Source organism: Pinus tabuliformis, chromosome J, assembly GCF_031772625.1.
Source record: "Pinus tabuliformis cultivar Carrire ecotype Pingquan chromosome J, CPIR1, whole genome shotgun sequence".
Taxonomy (NCBI): Eukaryota; Viridiplantae; Streptophyta; class Pinopsida; order Pinales; family Pinaceae; genus Pinus; species Pinus tabuliformis.
Window position 1 is genome coordinate 1,328,090,954 of NC_142295.1, and position 23,185 is coordinate 1,328,114,138.

The 23,185-nt window shown below is 36.8% G+C and overlaps 2 non-coding genes across 2 annotated transcripts; both read right to left on the minus strand.

Moving 5' to 3' along the window:
• Positions 1–8,833: 8,833 nt before the first annotated feature.
• Positions 8,834–8,982, minus strand: LOC149232194 (U4 spliceosomal RNA). The gene has a single exon (XR_016248539.1). It is a non-coding gene; the product is annotated as a U4 spliceosomal RNA (small nuclear RNA).
• A 123-nt stretch (positions 8,983–9,105) lies between these two features.
• On the minus strand, positions 9,106–9,253 carry LOC149232195 (U4 spliceosomal RNA). The gene has a single exon (XR_016248529.1). It is a non-coding gene; the product is annotated as a U4 spliceosomal RNA (small nuclear RNA).
• Positions 9,254–23,185: the final 13,932 nt, after the last annotated feature.

Consider the following 23,185-nt stretch of genomic DNA (forward strand, 5'->3'; position numbering starts at 1 on the left):
ATCAATCATTAAAATAATTTTTTTACCTAGCAGGCAATGTTGCCATAACTTCAAGGCCAAGTGTTTGATAGAATGTGAGTCCCATTTGGGGACGGTCAGGCCTAGTCCTGGAGCTAGTTTTTGGCTTGCAAGTCTTTTTGTCATGTAATTTATGGATTCTGAAAGCTACAGGGGTTTTTGGGCAGTGACTTGGATTCTTGGCTTGAAAAGTGGCACAAATCCCAGAGTTGCAAGCATAAGTCTGAGGAGAAAAGTCCCCATACACACATATGCCTTGTTGTGGGGGCGACTTGAGCCTCGCAGGTGCATCCTTGTCCATATCAAGGGAGCGTCCAAGGGTTTAATGGTCTAAAAACTCAATGGGACCCAAGGACTGGTCATGGGGATGACTAGGAATGCTTATGGGAATCTTGTAGTAGGTACAAAAGGTCTCTGTTGTGGGTTTCCATCAATTCCACTTCCTTAAGGTCACCAAGGAGTTCGAGTCTTGTCATAGTAGCCCCTCATCTCATGTTTACCCTGGATAAGCTGGTGAACGTGGGTGGATATAAGGGGAGTTGTCGTTACAGATACCAAGACTGAAAGGATGCACTCTGGTTTGGATTGAAAGAAAGATATTGTGCACCTTGCATGCCTTATTGATATGGTCGAGGGCCTTGGTACCTCCTTCCGTTTATGAAACAAAGTTGCTCCATGCCACCCTCTTCCCCTTGATATATAGCCTTCAGCCTAGAAGATAGGGTCATTTTTCATTTGCATGGTTCTCCTCACAAACAAAGCATACTCCTATGACATTCATTGGGCACTCATTTTTGAGATGTCTCTTGGTGCATCTAGGGAAAAAGATATATAGTGCCCCTTATGCCTCCTCTTACTTCTTATTAATCTGCATAGTATCCATTTGTAAGGCAACGTTATGCAACATATCACTCTTAAATTCTTCTATCATACACCCTATTTCATGTTTGATAGTTGAGGTAGAGGGAGAAGGGTTGACCAAGCCTTGACTGGACCTACCTCTCTTCCTTTTGGAACTAGAATGATTCTTAAATATTGTCTTAATGTCCTCATAATTCAGCTCATAAATTTATCCACTAGATAGCATAAAAAGGGTGTCCATTAAATCCTCTCTAATCCCCAGAGAACTACAATCTCCATGGATTTTGGGTCAAGGGTATAGTTAGCTCTTATGTAGTTGAGTTGAAATATTTCTTCATAATCCTCTTAAGGATTAATTTGGTGCTAGCGTCATTATGAAGATATCCTCTTTTGTTTCCCTTGATAAATAATCTTTGTATTTCTAATTAAAATCTTGTTGCATTTGATCCCAAGTGGTGATGTTGCCTCCTTCCAAGATCATGAACCAGCACAAGGTTGCATCCTTGAGGGTAGAAGGGAACAACTTTAGCTTCTTCTCATCAGAAGTGTAATCATAGGTTCTACAAACCAAAAAAAACTTGAACATGAATGTATCAGGGTCCTCGGAAGCTAGGCCATGGAAGTGTGGGAGAGAAGTGGGGCTTATACCTTTCATTCAGGCTTCCCCATTAGTTTCTTTGATAGGAAAGAACTCAGTCTGCCTATTTTCAGCCATCTTTTGGGTAGGTGATGTAGGTTATTCCTCCCCTATGGGTTCTTCAAAGATCTATGGCTGCTCACCTAAATGGTTTTCCAATTCCTCTGTGGTTAGAATAGGAGGTTCACGGTCACCAAAGAAGAGTGATGATTGACTACTTCTAGGATTCAAGGTTTTTGGTATAAATTTCCCTAGGCTATCCCTAACCCTACAAGGCATGAAATAAATATGATGCTTTTTTGTTCTAGTCTTTCTATATAGTCAAAAATTGATGCAAAGAATTTTTTTTTTCAACAAATAAAATGGAAAGAGAAAGCAACTCAAAGTAGAATCAACACCTACTTTGACACCTCCTCGACAATGATGCCAAAAAGTGATGAGCTCTGGTATTGCAACAAGAATTTTGCAACTCCCAGTGCTACCAACTTTGATTTATCAATGTGGGGTTCGTACAAAATTAAGAGGTGACAGAATTGTAAGCACAATAAGCTAAGCTCTACTCAAGTTGCTCTGAGATAATAAACCAAACCAATGTGTATAGAGACCATTCTACAAACTAAATCTATATTTTGCAAGAATGAAAGAATGTTGCATAAAAATAAGTTATAATCTACTTTCATGAATGTAAATGTTGCATAAAAGCAAATTCTAATCTACTTGCATAAATGGAAATATTTCATAAAGTAGATGTTAATCTACTTGCATAAATGGAAATGCTTGAAATGGAAACCCTAGCCTAAGAAACATAAAAACAGAGAATTTAAACCTAATCTAACTTGCATAAAGTAAAGAGAATGGAATCAACTCTCAATCACTGCATTCAAAAGATTTCATATCCTAGTAGCAAAGTTCATTAAGTGCTTCAAATAGTAATCATGTAAACCATCACTATACCATCCAATTCATGAACTCATATACTAACCCTAACTGCATAAATGAATTGGAATGGTGAAGAGACAAGTCCTAAGTGGTCACTAGTCTTCCTCAAACTTGGTTTCAAAGCCTAGGGGGCATCATGATGGGTTAGGAGGAAAAAATCAAGCTTAAAGAACAATTCTAGTCAATTTTGGAGAGCTTCTACATGGTGCTACAGGATTGTTATAAGATGCTACAAGGTTACCGTGTTTTGCTATAGGATTGAATCTAAGAGAATTATTGGGGTTTAGAAGGTGATATGAAGGTGAGGAAGGGTAGTGGAAGGTAGAAGGAGGTTGTATGAGGTCCTTTCCAAGCTTAGTACCCCTCAGGAACCCATATTGTACAAGGCAAAATGCACACGGTGGCCTCTAACAAATCTGAAATGAATTCTTTTTTAACAGTGTGTTTGAAGAAGTTGTTGAGGAAGGAAGGTGGGTGCGGATAGTAGGATGACAAATGGAAATGACAGTGATATTCCCTACAACCCAACAATATGATATGCACACCATAAAGGTTACTTAATCTTGCAAAACATCTAAAGCATACTAACAATGTCAATTGCATAAAATTAAATTAGAAAGGAAAAGATGAGTTAAATTTTATTCAAGATCTTCCTACTACATGAAAAATGAGACTTATATTTTTTTCTTGCCAATACAAGGCTTACAACCACACTTTTTAAGAGATATGATTGGTAAATATGTAAGGGAAACTTTTCATATAAACAAAACTTGCAAGAAAGGAAATACTTCTAACCTAAGTATAGAAAAGAAAGATGCATAGTAAAATGTACAAAGGAGAGATATTAGAGTGCTTGGGTTGGGCCCTAACCCAAGGGAAATCATCCCTCTAGAACACACTCAGATTTAAGGCAAAAAAATACTTCTCATTAATCTCAAAAAGTGCTCAAGTACATGATATGGAAATGAAAATAACAAGTACAAGCTCCTAGCTCTAGCAGTCACTCTTCTTCTCTAAAAGTTTGAATCCTATTGAGCACTTTGCTTCTTTATTTATACAAAGATGGTTGAGGGAGCAGTCTCCTGGGAAGGAGGAATGATTCCCTCCAAAATCCATATAAAGGTGGATCTAGCTCCCTGAGATCCTCACAGTCCTTGAGTGCATCAGTTGTTCAATAGATCCTTGAATTGTATGTGAGTAAATATAGGGAGAAAGTCAAGTTGTAGGTGAGTAAATTCAAGGGAAAATCCTCCTACATCTCATCCAGTTTCCTCCAATGTAATTTTTCATAATAAATGCACCCTTTTCCTGCACATTAATCATGTTAGGCCATAAGATATGATAAAAATCATTTAATGTTCCTAATAAACACTTTATAGTCAAAAAGGCGTTATCAAACCCATGGACAGAGGTAAATGTATGTTGAAGGATGGATAGATGGGCCTTATTATATACATATTAGTGAGGCCCGTCACATTCGGTTAGGCATCTCAAGGTTTTTGGTTCCACCTATTATGCCTTGATACCTAAGGAACAACGAAACAAACTTAGTGCAAAGAGTCGAAAATGTATCTTCTTGGGGTACTTAGATACCTCCCAAACATATTTTCTCTACAATGAAGTAAATAAGAATTGTATACTATCTCGAGATGTGATCTTTCTTGAATCGTCCAAGACCTACAATGTTGTTAAGCGACACCTTGATCTTTTGGATATATTTGGGCATGAAACATCATTTCAAGAATTTGATAATGAGATTCAACATCTTGAAGGGGATATCCCTATCCTAGATCAATCTGTGGAATCTCCTTCTGAAGCATTATCTCCCCCTCATGAAGCTCTAGCCACTGATCAAGAAGACACTTTGAGTGATGTGATTGAGAGAATTGGAAGGCTAAATATTGCTTTAGCCTCATCTTAGTCAACTAAACAACCTAGGCCATCTTATAAAGGTCCTCCAAAGTGGCCTCACTAAGACACTTGAAAGTGTTCATCTTGATGAGGTTGGAAATATGGGAACAAGAAGCTCTACTAGACATAATGGAGGTCATGAAGATGATTTTGATTCAGTTGTTGATATAAATGTTTCTTATGATTTTGAATTAAATTTGTCCACAGATTTCGAACCAACTTCCTTTAAAGAAGTTGCTTCTCGTGATGAATGGAAAGAAGCAATGCATAAACAGTATGATGCTTTGATAAAGAATGGAACCTGGAAGCTAATGGACCCTCCATTGGGAACCAAACTGATTGGTTGCAAGTGGGTCTTCAAGAACAAGTATAAATCAAATGGATCACTTGACAAGCATAAAGTTATGCTCGTGACAAAAGGTTTTGCACAAAAAGAAGGGGTTGATTATGAGGAGACTTTTGGCCCCACGGTAAAATGGAATACCATCTAAACTCTCTTTGCCTTGGTAGCTCAAAATGGTTGGAAAGTCCATCAAATGGATGTAAAAATTACTTTCTTGAATGTAGATCTGAAAGAAAATGTTTTTATGTCCCAACCAGAAGGATTTTTTGTGAAGGGACAAGAGAAAAAAGTAAGCAAGTTTATCAAATCCTTATATGGCCTCAAGCAAGCACCACGAGCCTAGTATGAGAAATTCCCTGAGCATTTTCTGAAACTAAATTTCAAACACTATGATCTTGATGATGCAACTTTGTTTGTCAAGAAAGTTGGAAAAATCGTTGCATATCTTATGGTTTATGTAGATGATCTATTGATGACAGGGAACCATGAAAATTACAATTTATCCATAAAGAAAGAATTGAGGAAAGGTTTTGAGATGAAATATTTGGGATATGTTCACTACTATTTGGGTATTAAGTAACCCAACATCTGAATTTTATATTCCTCTCTCAAAAGAAGTACATTGGAGATTTTCTGAACAAATTTGGCATGGTTGAGTGCAATCCTTTGACCACTCCAGTGGAACAAAATTTAAAGCTCACATCCACAGAAGGAAATGACTTTGAGGATGCAACAAAGTACAAATAGCTCACAGTAAGTCTCAACTACCTGACTACTACCAAACCAAACATTTCATTTGTTGTTGGAACCCTCTCAAGGTTTATGCAAAAACCTTGTGAGGGTCATTGGTACATGTTGTAAAAAAAAGTTCTAAGGTACTTAAAGGGAACTCAAAACTTTGGACTCAAGTATACACAAGTGGATGGCCTCAACTTAATTGAATACTCTAATTCGTATTTTGATGCCATATAAGAAAAATGGAATATCTACTTCAGGTTATGTTATGAGTCTTGGATCAATAATTGTTTCTTGGAGGTCACACAAACAGTCAGTTCCAACAGATTCCACAATAGAGGCAGAATATGTGCCAGTTGCATAAGCAACAAAGGAAATTGTGTGGCTCGGGAAAATTCTTGAAGATTTGTAGGAGAAACAAGTTCATTTTACTCATCTTTTGATTGATAACACTTCTGCAATTAAATTGGCCAAGAACCCAAAGTTCCATGATCGAACCAAACATTTCAATACAAAGGATCATTTGATACGACATCATGTTGGGGCCAAGACTATGCACCTACGCCATTGTCCCACAAAAGAGTAAATTACAAGCATCTTCACCAAAGCACTTGGAAGAGAAAAGTTTGAAAGATTCAGAATGATGCTTGGAGTCACTAACATCCCTTCAGAGTAAGGGGGGAACATGAAACCTAATCTTTAGGGATTAGGAAAACACTGTAAATAATGTAAGTATGAGAATGAGAAGATGAAGAGCCAATGGAATATGAATTCCAATAATCTCCCTTTGCCTATATATATTCATTATTTTTCTCATAAAATGTATCATCTGTGGAGTTACTAATACCTGGCCTAACAAAATAATAAGAAGAATAGCTCACTAATTAATGAACACTCATGTACCAAGATGAAACAAAATATACTCATACATAAAGCAATAAAAAAATAATCCAAGAGTTAGTGCACATACATAATCAAAGATCTTAAACAATTAACCTAACTTATTTCAATTGCAAATTTAAGTATCCAACTAGTGTTTATTAACATTGCTCCATATCTATTTAATAAAGTGAATTTACAATCTAAATAAAATACTCAAACAATTAAGAATAATCTCTCATCACTAAAAAAATTGACTTCTTTTACATTAAACATAAAAAGACATAAAATAAACTCGAACAAATACCATATCATGAAAAGTGTCCTATAAATCAAAATTCGAAGTAAAAATAACCCAACATCAACACAATCTCTATCAAAAGTTAAATACAATAACTAATAACATTCACTTTATTAATATATAAATAGAATATAATAGTTGCCCATACTAAAAAGACAACTCTTTCCTTTCAAATTATAATTTTATTCATAAATTTGGATTATTATCAAATCTTCTAAATCTTTATGTACCTTAAATGAACGTTAACCTTAACTTGTCGAATGGCTATTGAACTCCGAACTTCAGACTTCCTCCTACTTTCAACTTGAGTTTTCCAAGTAGGTGTGAGAATAACTAGGTTGTGAAATTAAGAAACACAATATTTCTCCCACCGGGAAGGAGGCTTCAAGCACAACGTTAAAACAACGAATCGATGGTAACAAGTTCTGGTAAAGTATTTATAATTTTTTTATATGTTCGTTGGTAATAGTAATATAAATGTAAGTCTTATTACTAATTTTGGTCTTTAAAATTTTATTGTTTGGAATAAATTTACAAATAATCTTATTCTGGTATATAAAGAGGAATCCGCCCGCTGCTAAAGGCTTGAATGCATGTGTTTGGCCTGGAGACTGCAGTGCAAAAATATAGAGAAGAGAAACAGAGCAAGGAGGGGAGAGGGGAACAAAAAATGCATGAAAAGACGCAGTAGTTCATTAAAGGAGATGCTCTTCATGAAAATTCCAGCGACTCCTGTCACGATTTGTCTTCAAATCATTGGGTTTAGGATATTGATGCTAAAGTCGTAGTCTGACTATTGGAGGGTTTTGACCCTTTTCTGGCAATATTTTTGGTTCGTTCCTTTTCAAATCATTGGCTTTAGGATATTGATGTAAAGTCCTGGTCTCACTGGACCTTTTTCTGGCAATATTTTTTTAATATGTTCAGGCAGGGAATTTTTTTGGAGCAGTGATCTAACTATGCTTCAAATCTCAAATTTGTTAGGAAAAATTATTTAAATGGAATTATCTAAATAGTATTTAGATAAAGTTTGGCATAATTTTTTGTAAATTCAGGTTGTAGCTTTTAAGTTTCAAGATTTTAGGTTATTTATGAGTTTTTGATAGTGTTGAATCTATTTCCACCATAAAAAAACATAACTCAAACACAACTTAAAAAAAATAAAAATAAATTAAAAAATTAAAAATAAATTACCAAATTCAAATATTTTTTGAACATTCAGTTTTTTTTATACACTCCTAAAAAAAATTAAAAATAAATTACCAAATTCAAATATTTTTTGAACATTCAGTTTTTTTTTATACACTCCTAAAATTTTAGGAGGAAAAGATTGCTAAATCTTGGCAAAATAGAATTTTTTGGGATCAAAAATGGCCAAATTTGGCAAAATTTGCCAGCGGTAGACAACGCCTTCGAAGCTACGGGCAACGCATCTTTTTTGGGAACAAAAATTGCCAAATTTGGCAAAATTTGCCATCGGTAGACAATGCCTTCGAGGCTACGGGCAACGCAACGCATCTTTTTTTTGGAGTAGGTCTTAACTTTATTACCTGTAGCTTTTCTTAGTGCGAATCAAAACACATTTTGACACAACAAAAATGGGTTATCACATTTTTCCAAAGAACATGAACATTTTAGAATTTTTTAGAAATTAAGAAGATTCTTTTTATTAAAAAATTTAAACACAATTAGCCATTAGCACTTTAGATTTTATATATAATAAATTAAACACAATTTGACAAACAACATTAGATTTTACATATAATAAATTAAGCACAAATTGACAAACAACATTGGCATTTGGCATTTTGGATTTTACCACTGTTAGGGCCCGAGCCAAAAGGCGAGCCCTCCAAAAATTCTCGAGGGCGAAGGCGAGGCCCAGGCCAACGAGGGGGATTGGAAATAGTTTTCAACCAGCAATTGACGCGCCTCGGTGTTAGGGCCCGAGCCAAAAGGCGAGCCCACTTTAGATTTTATATATAATAAATTAAACATAATTTGACAAACAACATTAGATTTTACATATAATAAATTAAGCACAAATTGACAAACAACATTGGCATTTGGCATTTTGGATTTTACCACTGTTAGGCCCGAGGCAAAAGGCGAGCCCTCCAAAAATTCTCGAGGGCGAAGGCGAGGCCCAGGCCAACGAGGGGGATTGGAAATAGTTTTCAACCAGCAATTGACGCGCCTCGGTGTTAGGGCCCGAGCCAAAAGGCGAGCCCTCCAAAAATTCTCGAGGGCCAAGGCGAGGCCCAGGCCAACAGGGGGGATTGGAAATAGTTTTCAACCAGCAATTGACGCGCCTCTGTTTTACCTCACTAGCTGCGTCATTGCCCCAAGCGCAAAGATACTTCCCAACTCTTTGTTGGCTGCGTCATTACCCCAAGAGCAAAGATACTTCCCAACTCTTTGTTGGCTGCGTCGTTACCCCAAGAGCACAACAGTACAAATTTATATTTTAGAATTGTTGGGGCTCGAGCCAAAGGCGAGCCCTACAAAAATTCTCGAGGGCCAAGGCGTGGCCCAGGCCGACGAGGGGGGTTGGAAATAGTTTTCAACCAGCAATTGACGCGCCTCGGTTTTACCTCACTAGCTGCGTCATTGCCCCAAGCGCAAAGATGCTTAATGCATTTTCGCTCCTCTGTTTTATGCTCTTCCTCGTTCTATTACGTTATCCCTTACGTTATCCCTTACAAGTGTGGGATAAAGAGAGCCTGATTTTTTTGACCCACATCACCATACCTTTGTATAGGACGGAAGGGAATGTTTAATAGAATTGGGAGTGGCACGAGCTACAATTCTTTTTGGGGAAACATCGTTACAAGTAAATTATATAAACAAATTACATAAAGATAATATGATCTATAATTAAGTTATTTATTTCTTTGTTAGCATTGTTATTGCTATTTAGTAATTGTTTTTGGAGTTGTCTTTAGTGCGTTTTTTTGGATTTTCTGGTGCCTGAATCTAGTGGAAAAATTATTTGAGGTGAAATCTTGATTTGTGTTATTTAAACTAGTATTTTGATTGTATATATGGATTCAGCACCCTGGAAAACCCCTAGGGCACTTCAATTGCACAGAATTATCCATCAAGCTTGTGATTTCAATAAATTGCTGCCCGATTTTAGAGAAATTAGACCGGAAAAACCTACAATAAAAACTTCCAAAAAATCGCACTAAAGACAACTCCCTTGTTTTTTATGTAAAAATATTTGATAATTTTAAATAATAATTTTATTGATAATTTTAATTTGTTAAAAAAATTAATATTTATAATTGAATTTTAATATGTTATTTTTTATTTATCAAAATGATATAATTATATTTAAAAAAATAAGTTAAATTATTAAACACCAAATATATAAAATTTTGTAATAATTTTTTTTGTTATGTATAAGATAAAATAGATATGGTATTATGTTGTTTATAAATTAAATATGTTTATATAATAATAAATAAAAATTGATATTGCTAATTGATTTTGATATAATGATTAAAAAGATTGTTTTATTTTTTATTTTAATTTAAATTTCCATTTTATAATGTATTTAAATTTTATATAATTTTTAGCCATGAAATTTTGAATAAATGATGATTCAGTCTTCTCTTAAGCACTCATTGATGTGTGGTTGTTTAGTTGTAATGACAGAGCTACCAATTAAAAAATGAAAATCTATTTCAAACAAAAAACTTCTATAATAAAGAAAAAAAATTATTTTTATCTTAATTTAAATTTCCATTTTATAATATATTTAAATTTTATATAATTTCTAGCCATAAAATTGCTGAGAGCTGCGAATTAAAAAAATGGAAATATACTAAAAACAAGAAACTTTTATAGTAATAAAGATTGCACGTGAGTGCATGATGTGTTGGTTGGGGTGGTTGGCTTTCGCATCCCCCAGCCACGTATGATGTGTTGGTTGGGGCGGTTGGCTTTCGCATCCCCCAGCCACGTTCGATTCCTGCGGGAGCTGCGCGATGCTGTAGCACATTTGTTTTGATGATGACGTGCGGTTGGCTTTCGCACCCTCAGCCATGTTCCATTTCCGCGGGAGCTGCGCGATGCTGTAGCACATTTGTTTTGATAAAGACGTATATGTTTTGATGATGACGTAATTCTGCTCGCTTCAGCGATAAATGTTGTATGATGATATCTGCTCACTTCGGTGATATATATTGTATGATAATTCTTTAATGAAGACACTTCTCCCCCACTGAAAAAAAAGATTGTCGAATGCCAACTGCCAAGGAGCTGTGATACCCAAAATGAGAGAAGACATGTAGTGCAGAGCCATGGACTGTCCTTACGATCAAAACACGCTTTTTCTTAAATGCATGGTTCTCTTTTTTGTTGAATCACAACTTAATAAAGTACAGACGACCACATAAATGAAGCGGTGGCCTACCTTTGATAAAGTAGACTTTAATGGCGCTTCTGATATAGAAATTAAAGTTGTTTCTTATACGCAAGCTTGTAAACAAATAAAAATGATTACGAAAAAATTTAGTGCAGTCATCAAATCAACACTGATAATCACTTCTAATTATATTTTTTTGGAGACATGTTAGTGTGAGGTTTCTTTTTTTTTTATTTTTTAATGTTTAAAAAAAAATTATTTCTGACAAATGAATTGCAAATCTTATAAAATTAGTCACATTAGTATTCTCAATCAATTATAAAATTGGAATATAATTTTTATAAAAATTAAAAATTATTTTTTTAATTAACAAATATTTAGTTTAATATTTGAAAATTTAATAATTATTATAAAATTTTAGAAAATTTATTTTTATTCAAAACAATTAATTGAAAGTCAAGGTTAGTTTGACCAAGCTGATTACAATATACTCTGCCTTCTCCAGGTATAATAAAATAGAATGGTCTTATTTGATGAGAAATCATAAAGTAATTACATGTGAAATCTACAAGATGTAGTATGATTGGACATAGAATGTTTTGAAATGTATTTTTTGTGTGAAGGTTATCAGTTAGAAGTATTGTGGGCACAAAAATTCTAGTTATGTTAAAGGTTGGTATGGCTTAGGCCAAGGGCAATCTACATGTGATTTTGACACTTTAGATGTCTTGAATCGCAGTTTCTTAACCAAAAGCTAAACCCGCAAGTCATACACAAATTAGCTAAATAAAAACAACAACAACCACTCTAAAAACAAGCCATATAATCATTTAATAAACTTTTTTAAGATATTGAAATCTTATAATACAAGTCATAATTCTTGTCCATATCTATAATTTCGAATAATTTTTAATAATTTTTAGATAACCCAATGATGAAAACGTGGAAGATTATTTGATCATCCATAAAATATGGATTAAACTCTAATTACACTTGAATTTTTTTTTGTAAAATCCATTTCAATGGTATTTTTAAACAATATTAAAGTAATGCCTCTTAGAATTTCCATTATGATAGTTTAAAGATTATTTCATCATCCATAAAATTTGAATAAATTTTATATTTGATTTTTTTATAAAATTCATTTCAAATTTATCATAAGAAATATGTGCATTTTAATACAAGATTAAATTATTGTCTTCTAGAACGTCCATTTATAGTGTTATGATTGTTATGCAAAGGCCAAGTAGAACTTTCATTCATAGTGATATGATAGTAATGCAAAGTTCAAGTAAGGTTAAACTATGACATGTGGTAGTTTGATATTCTATATTCAATCGTTGTGAGCAAAAATTATGAAATTTAAATAACATTTATTTATAAATATATTGTCCACGGGGTTTTGGATAGACGGTGATCAAGTGCTCTATTAAGGCGCTCCTTGATGTGAAGTCACTGGTTCAATTCCCCGCCCCGATCGGGGTGATATATTGGACATGATGAAGATGTAGTCCTAAATATATCATTAAGCACAAGTTATTAGGTTTAAAAGATTATTCAAGTTACGAGAATTAGATTGAGTTAAAGAGAAAACATAAAAGATTAAAATAAAATAACTTGAGGATTAGACAACAATCATAAAAGATTAAAATGTTACTTTATTTTTTTGTATTATTTACTAAATGCAACCCTACATGATGAAAAAATGATGCTAGATAAACATTTAAGATGCCCATCTTTATCTAGTTTCAATCTTGTATTGCAAGTGCTTGCGATTTAAGTGCAAGTGAAACTCTTTACAACTAAATAATAAAACAAAAATAAATGGTCATAATTATTGCGCCTAGAGGCATTGTCCATGATCTGAATTTCAAAAGGGAATGAAATGAAATACATATTTAAAACTAAGTCACCTGACATGGGGATTCGGCATTCGACGGATACAGGGATTCGAGTGTCAGATACAGACACGTTGACCCCCAGAATAGGACACATTCATATATATATATATATATATATATATATATATATATATATATATATATATATATTAAAAATTAGATATTTCTTACACAAATTCTCATTCATGATACAAATTCATTGATTTCAAACATAGATCTTCATCTAGATGTAAGATTTACAAATTAACATTATGCATACAAATACAATTGTGACATAAATGATAAATCATAATACATATTCAATTCATCAATGATCCAATAGGAGAAAGACAAGATAGTAAGATAAAGATATTGTAGTTTTCTCATTAAGTCATCAAAATCAAAATGTGTTACATAGGTAGTGCAATGCCAATGGCAAATAGAAATAGAAAATACAAAACAACTACAAGTATGCAAGCCTCAAGGCAGTAGGTAGCTCATGACTCATGAGTCATCAATCCTCACAATCATCATCAAAATTAGCATCCTGATCATCATGGTCACCACTTACCTGTTGCTTGAATCTCCTTGAAAATGCTCCCACACCCTTTGCTCCTTGCTCCCAAACACCCACAACAAAGTATACAAGTGAATGTGAAAAAATAAGGGAGAAAAGTCGCTTTTTAACGCCATGTATGTCATTGTTTTTCGGATTCGTGTCCGAAAATCGAGACACGATCTGAATTCGATTGTGTCCTAATCGGACACAACGTGTCTGATTTTCGGACACGGATCGTGTCTGATTTGCAAGATTCGCAACACGTCGGCCCAGGGGGATGAATCCGGTTTCTTAGATTTTTAATCAAACACAAAGATACAATGAAACTAAACTTCATTTAATAAATAGAAATGGTTAAATTGTTTACATGCAGAAAACTAGCTTGAATGGTGTTAGCTTATCTCTGAGAAGAGGTGTGATGGCTATGCACCTTCCTGAACTATGTTACAATGAGGCACAGATTCTTTTTTATCATGAAGAAACAATGACAAACCCTAAACATTCAAAACCCTAACCCTAGGATATGAAGCCCTAAAGGCTTATGGGCTCAGATGGGGTGAGCTAGAATGCCAACTTTCTGGGGTCGTAACTTTTGCATACGATATTTGTTTGGCATGCATGATAGCCTATTATAAATGTTTATCCAAGGAGAATTTAACACCCTCCTCCCACATCTACCCAAGAAACTGACCAACTAGGGTAAACATGCGACGAGAGGCCACTATGATATGATTCGACCTACTAAGTCATGTTAAGGAAGTGGAACCGACAGAAACACACCATACAAACATTCAACATTAGCATTAGGACCCTCAAAAACCAATCCAACCTTTCTTCCAACTAGCCTTGGGTCGCACTGAACTTTTGGACCACTTGACCTCTGGACGCTCTCATGTTATGGGCATGCCAGCATCCGGGGACCTCTGGACACTCTCACAGGCCTACAAGTCAGCGTCCAGGGACTCTTTTGCACAGTGTTATGCTAGCGTCCCTGAAATTTTAGCCACTTTTTCAGGCCCAGAGCCTAGGTCACTGCCCAGAATTGAATCACATCTTTAAAACAGTGAAATAAGAAGGAAATGACAGTATAAAATGCAATCACTTGAATGAGACCTTGATTGGACCCCTACTAGCCATGATAGGCATTTCATCAAACATATAACGAATATGTAATCTATGTGTGTAAATAACAGATATGAGCATAAGGGTCTCATACTTAGTTGAGAATTGCTAAGAGACACTGATGCCTCAACATATTAACTTCCATTTCATCCATTAGGTCATAGATACATTGATCATTCATTTACAAGTAAAAACATGATGAGATCCATACATAGCTATTGTCATAAAACACATATATAACCAGCATAATAGCAGCAGAAATACCAATGAAATCACAGCCATATAAATGACATATAATCCAGTATAATACTCATAGAATACAAGGAGAAATAACCACATGTTGATGATGCAAAATCCAAACCCGAGATGGGACTTCCATGTTCCACCCGGCCATACAATGGTTGAACCAAATCTCTCATCAGTCATTCACCATCGTGCCATATTCCAAGCATGAATGTGGTCTCTCATAGAACACATCAATCCAAAACCATTGAGGGCTTCTAGAGGCCATCCACCTCAACCCATTAAACAGTGATTCCACTTCACGGTCGAACATCAAAAAACCATCTTCAGATTGGTCTCTATCCAAGCCTTCCAGGGCTTCTAGAGCGTTTGTCCAACCAAGGCTTCCAGGACTAGTAACTCAACCCACAGCTTTTACCAAGCTTCTAGAGTGTTTGTCCAACTAGGGCTTACAAGATTAGTAACTCAACCCACCAAGGGCTTCCAGAGCGTACGTCCAACCAAGGCTTCCAAGACTAGTAACTCAACCAAGTTGTTACAGGGCTTCCAGAGCATTTGTCCAACCAGGGCTTCCAAGACTAATTACTCAACCCAAGCTAAGGAAACATGAGAACCAACCAAAACAAAACAAGGAAATCAAATCCAAAATCACCATGGCTATCTAGGAAATGGCAAGGCTAGGCAATCCACTATCAATCTTGGCCATCCTCCATGCCCATGACAGATCACAACAAACCACATGCATATGCCATGCATGACAAAACTAGTGAGGAAAACATACAGAAAACTCGGTACCTGCAAGAAAAATCTGATGTAGATGCCGATCCTAATGTCCTCTTACGCTTTCTTGTTCTTCATTTGCCTTCTTGCTCCAAAAATCCTAGTATGCCACACCCTCCAAGAGTGCTCCAAGAAACTCTAAGTATCCAAGAGTGAGAGAGAGAGAGAATGATGAGAGAGCTCCAAAACTGAACTAACAAAAAGGTTACCAACTGATCCTCAGAAGCCTTTTTATGAATGAGGCCTCTATTTTCTTCATTTTCTATTCTTTTCCTTCGTCTTCCTCATCAAATGCACCCTGTAACCTTTCACCTCCCTTTTCTCCTAATTTCCATTATTTTCATAAATAATTGTGCCAAAAACGCCATTTTTCCTTTGCCATTGCCTTTGTCAATTTCCTTAGCCATTAACAAAATGATGAACACCCACACTAGGATGTCTTGCCCAACATTCAGCTTGGAATAAGTGTCCCACCAACTGTGGTTATTATTTTGCCTTTATTAACTTTTATTACATGAAATTTTCACCAGGTTTGTTACAAAACCCTCTCCCTTTGGGGAACATCGTCCTTAGTGTTCAAAAACACCTATAAGCACAAAACTATTGTAAGAAAAATATATTTCCAATGGAGCTTTATAACTTAGCTCGATGCAATATTTACAATGATCAACCTGTTGAGAAGCAAACTAACATGAAAACATAACAACATAACATCATAATGACATGACACACATACCTCTTATTGGAGCTTTATAACATAGTTCATGGCAGTATTTACATCCATATACATATGTACATATACCAAACATCACCAAAAAATGTACCAAAACATATACCAAAACACCACACCAAAACTACTTTACCTCAACCGGCAAACAAGGAAGGATACATAGCTTGCATCTGATCCGCCATCTCCCATGTAGCTTCATCGGGCCCAAAGTGCTTCCATTGCACCTTAACTTGCTTGATTTCTCGGTTCCAAAGCATGAGCACCTTTTTCTGCAATATACACTAAGGCTCTAGCTGGAATTCTCCATCTGGTTCCACTTGCAATACAGACTAGTCAATCACATGATTAACATCTCTAACATACTTCTTAAGCAATGACACATGGAAATATCATGGACTTTCATTGTCGAAGGTATTGCTGGTCGATAGGCTACTGGCCCAATCCACTCAATAATGTTGAAGGGTCCACAAAACTGTGGTGCCAGCTTGGCAGATGATCTAATCTATAAGGAGCTCTTCTTTGGTTTGATGCGCAAGTACACCTGTTCCCCAACCTGGAACTCCTTGAACAACCTATTCTAATTTGTATAGCTCTTTTGTCTATCTTATGTTTCCTTTAGATTCTTCTTGATCACCTGTGTTTCATGTTCCATGTCTTCCAACATGTTTGGTCTGATCAACACCCTGCTAATTGGATCACTCCAACTGATGGGAGTATTGAAACTGCACCCATACAATGCCTCAAATGAACTCATCCTCAAATATTCCTGATACCCATTGTTGTAAGTGAACTCTACCAGTGGAAGATATTCTTCCCACTTTCGTTGTTGATGCATCACATACATCCTCAACATGTCCTCCAATATCCTATTGACCCTCTCTATATGTCCATCTATCTATGAATGATAAGTTTTACTGAAGGTCAACTCTGTGCCCAAACCTGTAAATAACTCCTTCCAAAACTTGGAAGTGAACTTTGCATATCTGACACAATCTTTTTCGGAACACCATGTAGTCTGACCACATCTCTGATGAATACCTGTGTTACATCGCTAGTTGAGAATGTAGACTTCACTGGAATGAAGTGTGCAACCTTTTTCAACCTATCCACAATAACCATGATGGAATCGTGTTGTCTCACTATCCCTGACAAACCTATGATGAATTCCATGGAAATGAATTTCCACTTCCACTCTGGAATCGCAATTAACTATAGCAGTCCACCTGGATGCTTACACTCTGCCTTCACACGCTGGAAATCAAAACACCTAGCCACAAACTCTACTACATCCCTCTTCAGGTTCATCCAATAATAAAATCTCTTCATTGTTGTCATTGTCTTTTGATAACCTGGGTGACCTAAATAGGTTTTCGCATGAAACTCCCTCAATATCACCTTCTTGAGCTCACTGCTATCTGGAACATATACCTTGTCTCTGAACCTAACCAACCCATCTGTTGTAAGATAATAATCGACATCCCATGCACCTACACATGTATTTGACATCTTGCTGACCTGCCTGCAAGATCCTATCATGTAAGTCTGTCCCATAGGAGCTCATAGTTGCTAAGTGGTTTACCTGTATCCGCCTGCTAAAAGCATTTGCCACTCTATTCTCTTTGCCTTTGATGTACCTGATCTCAACATAGAACTCACTGATCATAGCCAACCATTGAGCCTGCCTACCATTCAGATTCGGTTGGTCAAATAGGTACAACAAACTGTTGTGATCACTCATCAATGTAAAACTCTTGCCTAGAAGATAGTGTCTCCACATCTTCAATGCATGTATAATCCTTTCCAACTCAAGATCATGCGTGGGGTGGTTATGCTCATGATCATTCAGTTTTCACGACTCATAGCATACCACTTGTCCATCCTTCATAAGGACTCCACCAAGTCCTTTCTTGCAAGCATTTGTGCATACTACAAACTCTTTGTCCGGATCTACAATATTTAACACTAGTGCATGTGTCAATAACTGATTAAGCTGCTCAAAACTAACCTCACACTCCCTTGTACATTCAAACTTCTTACCTTTCCTCTGCAATGACATGGTAGGATAAGTAATCTATGAGAAATTCTTGATGAACCTCTTATAATAGTCTGTCAACCCCATGAAGGATCTCACCTCATCTACATTCTTAGGAGCTACCCACTCTATGATGGTCCTTACCTTTTCTGGATCTACTGCAATACCTTCCTTGGAGACAACATGCCCCAAGTAGTGTACGTCAATCTGAAAGAAACTACACTTGTTGAGCTTAGCATTCAACGAATGCTCTCTCAACAACCTCAACAATACTGCTAAATTCTCGGAATGCTCTTCCTCATTTTTAGAATATACCAATATGTCATCAATGAACACAATAACAAACTTATCCAAATATGGATGCAACACACTATTCATCAAGCACATAAATGTAGCTAGAGCATTAGTTAAGCCAAATGGAACTACAACAAACTCATAATGCCCATACCTAGTCTGGAAAGTTGTCTTATAAATGTCCTCCTCTTTGATGTGTACTTGATGGTATCTGGATCTCAGATCAATCTTCGAGAACATTGTTGCTCCCTTCAACTAATCAAACAAGTCATCAATCCTCAGTAACAGATACCTGTTCTTGATGGTCACTTTGTTCAACTGCTTGTAGTCAATGCATAATCTGAGAGTACCATCTTTCTTCTTCACAAAAAATATCGGTGCCCCATGGTGATACACTTGGCCTAATGTATCCCTTGTCCAACATTTCCTTCAATTGTAGCTTCAACTCCACCAACTCAGGTGTGCTCATCCTGTAAGGTGCTTTTGATGTCGGAGCTGCCCCTGACACCAACTCAATAGAAAAGTATACTTCCCTATGAGGTGGCAAATTTGTAATGTCCTAAGGAAATACATCCTTGAACTGTTGTAAAACTGGGTACCTTCTCAAAACATCTGCATCCTCAACTTCCTTACCTTTATCACTAGAAATGTGTACTGCAAATAACACACACCCTTTTCTGCGACTGCATTTTTCTTGCATAGTTGTCACCATCCTAACTGATGTGGCTTTCTTCTTTCCTTGCAAGACTCTTGGTTCCCCATTGTCATCCAAGCACTCAATAGCTTTGTCATAAAAATCCACCTTGGTTATATGAAGATACAACCAATCCATGCCCAACAAGATATTATATGATCCCAACGGTAATACATTCAAATGTGTTGCGGTAGGCATACCATTCAAATCAAATGCACAATCTATTACCTAATGGTGAACTCGCTTCTTGGTACCTGTAGCCAACTGCACTAACCAAGGTTTTGCATGCATTCCTTACTCAAACCACACTTATCCACCAAGTCAGGACTAACAGAGCTATAATTAGATCCAGGCTCAATCAAATAGAAATAACTTGATCACAAAGCTTATTGTCCATCTCAATGATAGATGCCTGATGTTCTGCCTGTTTGTTATCCAATGTTGCATAGATATGAGGAACGCTCTGACCAACATCCCTAACAGTTTGTGCATCCTATGCACTATATATATGAGGGTTACCACCCTGATTCTATGGACAATCTCTCTTGCAATGATCATTGCCACAATTCCAACACACTATAGGCTTCCATCTTGCATCCATGTTCTGCGCCTCAGATAGATTTTCCTATCCTCTGTCAGATGTAGTGAACCTCTTAGGTGGCGCAACATTTTCCTTGTTACCTGAATCCTATGGTCTTACTCACTTCTTGTCCCGTTTTCGTTTGTTCTTTGCATTTCCCTTCCAGTCTAGCTTAGTCTCAGATCTGTGCTTCGATTTATCATAGAAATTCTTTAGCTTCCGGATCGCCTCCTCTAATGATCTAGGCTCATAAAATGCAATCCTATCTTTGAATGCCATTGGTAACCCACTAGTGAATCTCTGAATCTTGGCCTTCTCCTCTTTGAGGTAAGGCACATACCTTAGTAGATCCAAGAACCTGCTAGTGTACTCATCTTTTGTCATAGATCCCATCTTTAGCTCATAGAATTGCTTTGCCCTATCATCAAAGTATCTCTCTGAAAAATACTTATTCTTGAATAGCTGCTCAAAATCACTCCAAGTCAAATCCTCCTCATGTATACCTTTAACATTCTTCACATCTTCCCACCAAATGTTTGATTTACCTTTGAGATTGAATGTAGATACTGTGGCTTTGATGTTCTCCAAATAATCATACAACCTAAAGAACTTCTTCATACCAAGAAACCATGCCTCTGCATTTTGTGATTTCTTCATCTCTCCATCAAATGTAGGTGGCTTTGCTTTCTTAAACTCATCTGCAAGTATCCCCTATCACTCCTCCTGTAAAGATGGTAACAATATCAATCATCATGCCTATCAGAACCAAAACTAGAATGGTACCTGTGTCTATTCCTCCTCCTATCCAGAGTGTCCAACAATCTGCCATCTCTAACCATGTCACCACCATGCGACCTACTGCCATATGCCCCATTAGTTTTTTCCTCCTGCTCATGGCTAATCTGAATTTGTCCCTGTGGCTGTAAATCTGACAAACTCTGAAGTATCACTGCATTTACCTTTGTTAGCTTCTCATGTGCATGTATGATTCTGTCATTATCTGCCTTACAACTCCTTATTTCTTCCTTTAAGCTTCTCAGTGTATCTTCCAAATCAAAAGAGTTCCCAACACCATACTGCTCTTCTGATTCATAGGGAGAGTCTTTGTAGTCTACCATCTTGCTAGCCATTTGATATTTCTTCCTGCAAGGTATATCATGTTAGCTAAACCAAATCACAATAAACCAACGTACCTTAGTATAGCTCGGGGAGGATACCTTGTCTGCAAGATCAACAAATCAGTGTGATACATGTATAACATAATCATGATAGCATATAACACATAAGCATATAACCATGCAACCATCATTCTAGCTAGGGTCCAGTCATCAATGCATGACCTTATCAACAATGCATACCACGACCTCATGCATGAAAACAACCACTACATCATTGTACACTTGACCACATGCAAACATTAACATGCATAAGCAATGCGTAACCAACCACACACATGCATAAACACATGTAATCAAGCATAAATAAACAATACTTGTAACTGAACCTACAAGAATGATACATGCAACCAAGCATACAAGAATACAACCAAACATAAAAGGATGTCACCAAGCATACAATAAGGATACATGTAAGTGACATAATCGACATGTAACCAGTCATAGACTCGCGACAATGTACTCCACAAGAACAACATCAAGTTTCACATGACGACATCACTACAACCATGACCAACATTATGCAAATGCAACAAGAACATGGAATGAAAATGTAAGAGACACACATGAAACTAACATGCATGCATGATCAACACACAACCCATCCAGTCCGAGGGGTGAGCCATGCTCTGGTACCATTCTATAACACCATCCCCCCGCATCTACCCAAGCAACTAGCCATCCAGGGTAAACATGTGATGGGAGGCCACTATGATATGATTCAACCTCCGAAGTCATGTTAAGGAAGTGGAACCGACGGAAACACACCATACATACATTCAACATCAGCATTAGGACCCTCAAGAACCAATCCAACCTTTCTTCCAACCAACCCTTGGGTCCCACTGAGCTTTTGGACCACTTGACCTCTGGACGCTCTCATGCTATGGGCATGCCAACGTCCAAGGACCTCTGGATGCTCTCACAGGCCTGTAAGCCAGCATCTAGGGACTCTTTTGCATAGTGTTGTGCCAACGTCCCTAGGATTTGAGCCACTTTTTCAGGCCCAAAGCCCAGGTCACTGCCCATAATTGAATCACATCTTTAAAACAGTAAAATAACAAGGAAATGACAGTATAAATGCAATCACTTGAATGAGACCTTGACTGGACCCCTACTAGCCATGATAGGCATTTCGTCAAACATATCACGAATATGTAATCTACAGGTGTAAATAATAGATCTGAGCATAGGGGTCTCATACTTAGCTGAGAATCGCTAAGAGACATTGATGCCTCAACATATTAACTTCCATTTCATCCATTAGGTCATAGATACATTGATCATTCATTTACAAGTAAAAACATGACGAGATCCATACATAGCCATTGTCATAAAACACGCATATAACTAGCATAATAGTAGCAGAAATACCAATAAAATCACAGCCATATAAACCACATATAATACAGTATAATACTCATAGAAATACAAGGAGAAATAATCTCATATTGATGATGCAAAATTCAAACCCGGGATGGGACTTCCATGTTCCACCCAATCGTAGAATGGCTGAGCCAAATCTCTCTTCAACGATTCACCCCCGTGCCATTTTCCAAGCATGAATGTGGGATCTCATAGAACACATCAATCCAAAACCATCCAGGGCTTCCAGAGGCCATCCACCTCAACCCATCAAGCAGTGATTCCACTTCACAGTCGGAAATCACAAAACCATCTTCAAATTGGTCTCTATCCAAGCCATCCAGGGCTTCCAGATCGTTTGTCCAACTAAGGCTTCCAGGATTAGTAACTCAACCCATAGCTTTTACCGGGCTTCCAAAGTGTTTGTCCAATTAGGGCTTCCAGGACTAGTAACTCAACCCACCAAGGGATTCCAGAGCGTTTGTCCAACCAAGGCTTCCAAGACTAGTAACTCAACCCATGTTGTTATAGGTGTTCTAGAGTGTTTTCCCAACCAGGGCTCTAGGACTAATAACCCAACCCAAGCTAAGGAAACATGAGAACCAACCAAAACAAAACAAGGAAATCAAATCCACAGTCACCATGGCTATCCAAGAAATGGCAAGTTTAGGCAATCCACTATCAATCACGTCCATCCTCCATGCCCATGATAGATCACAACCAACAAACCACATG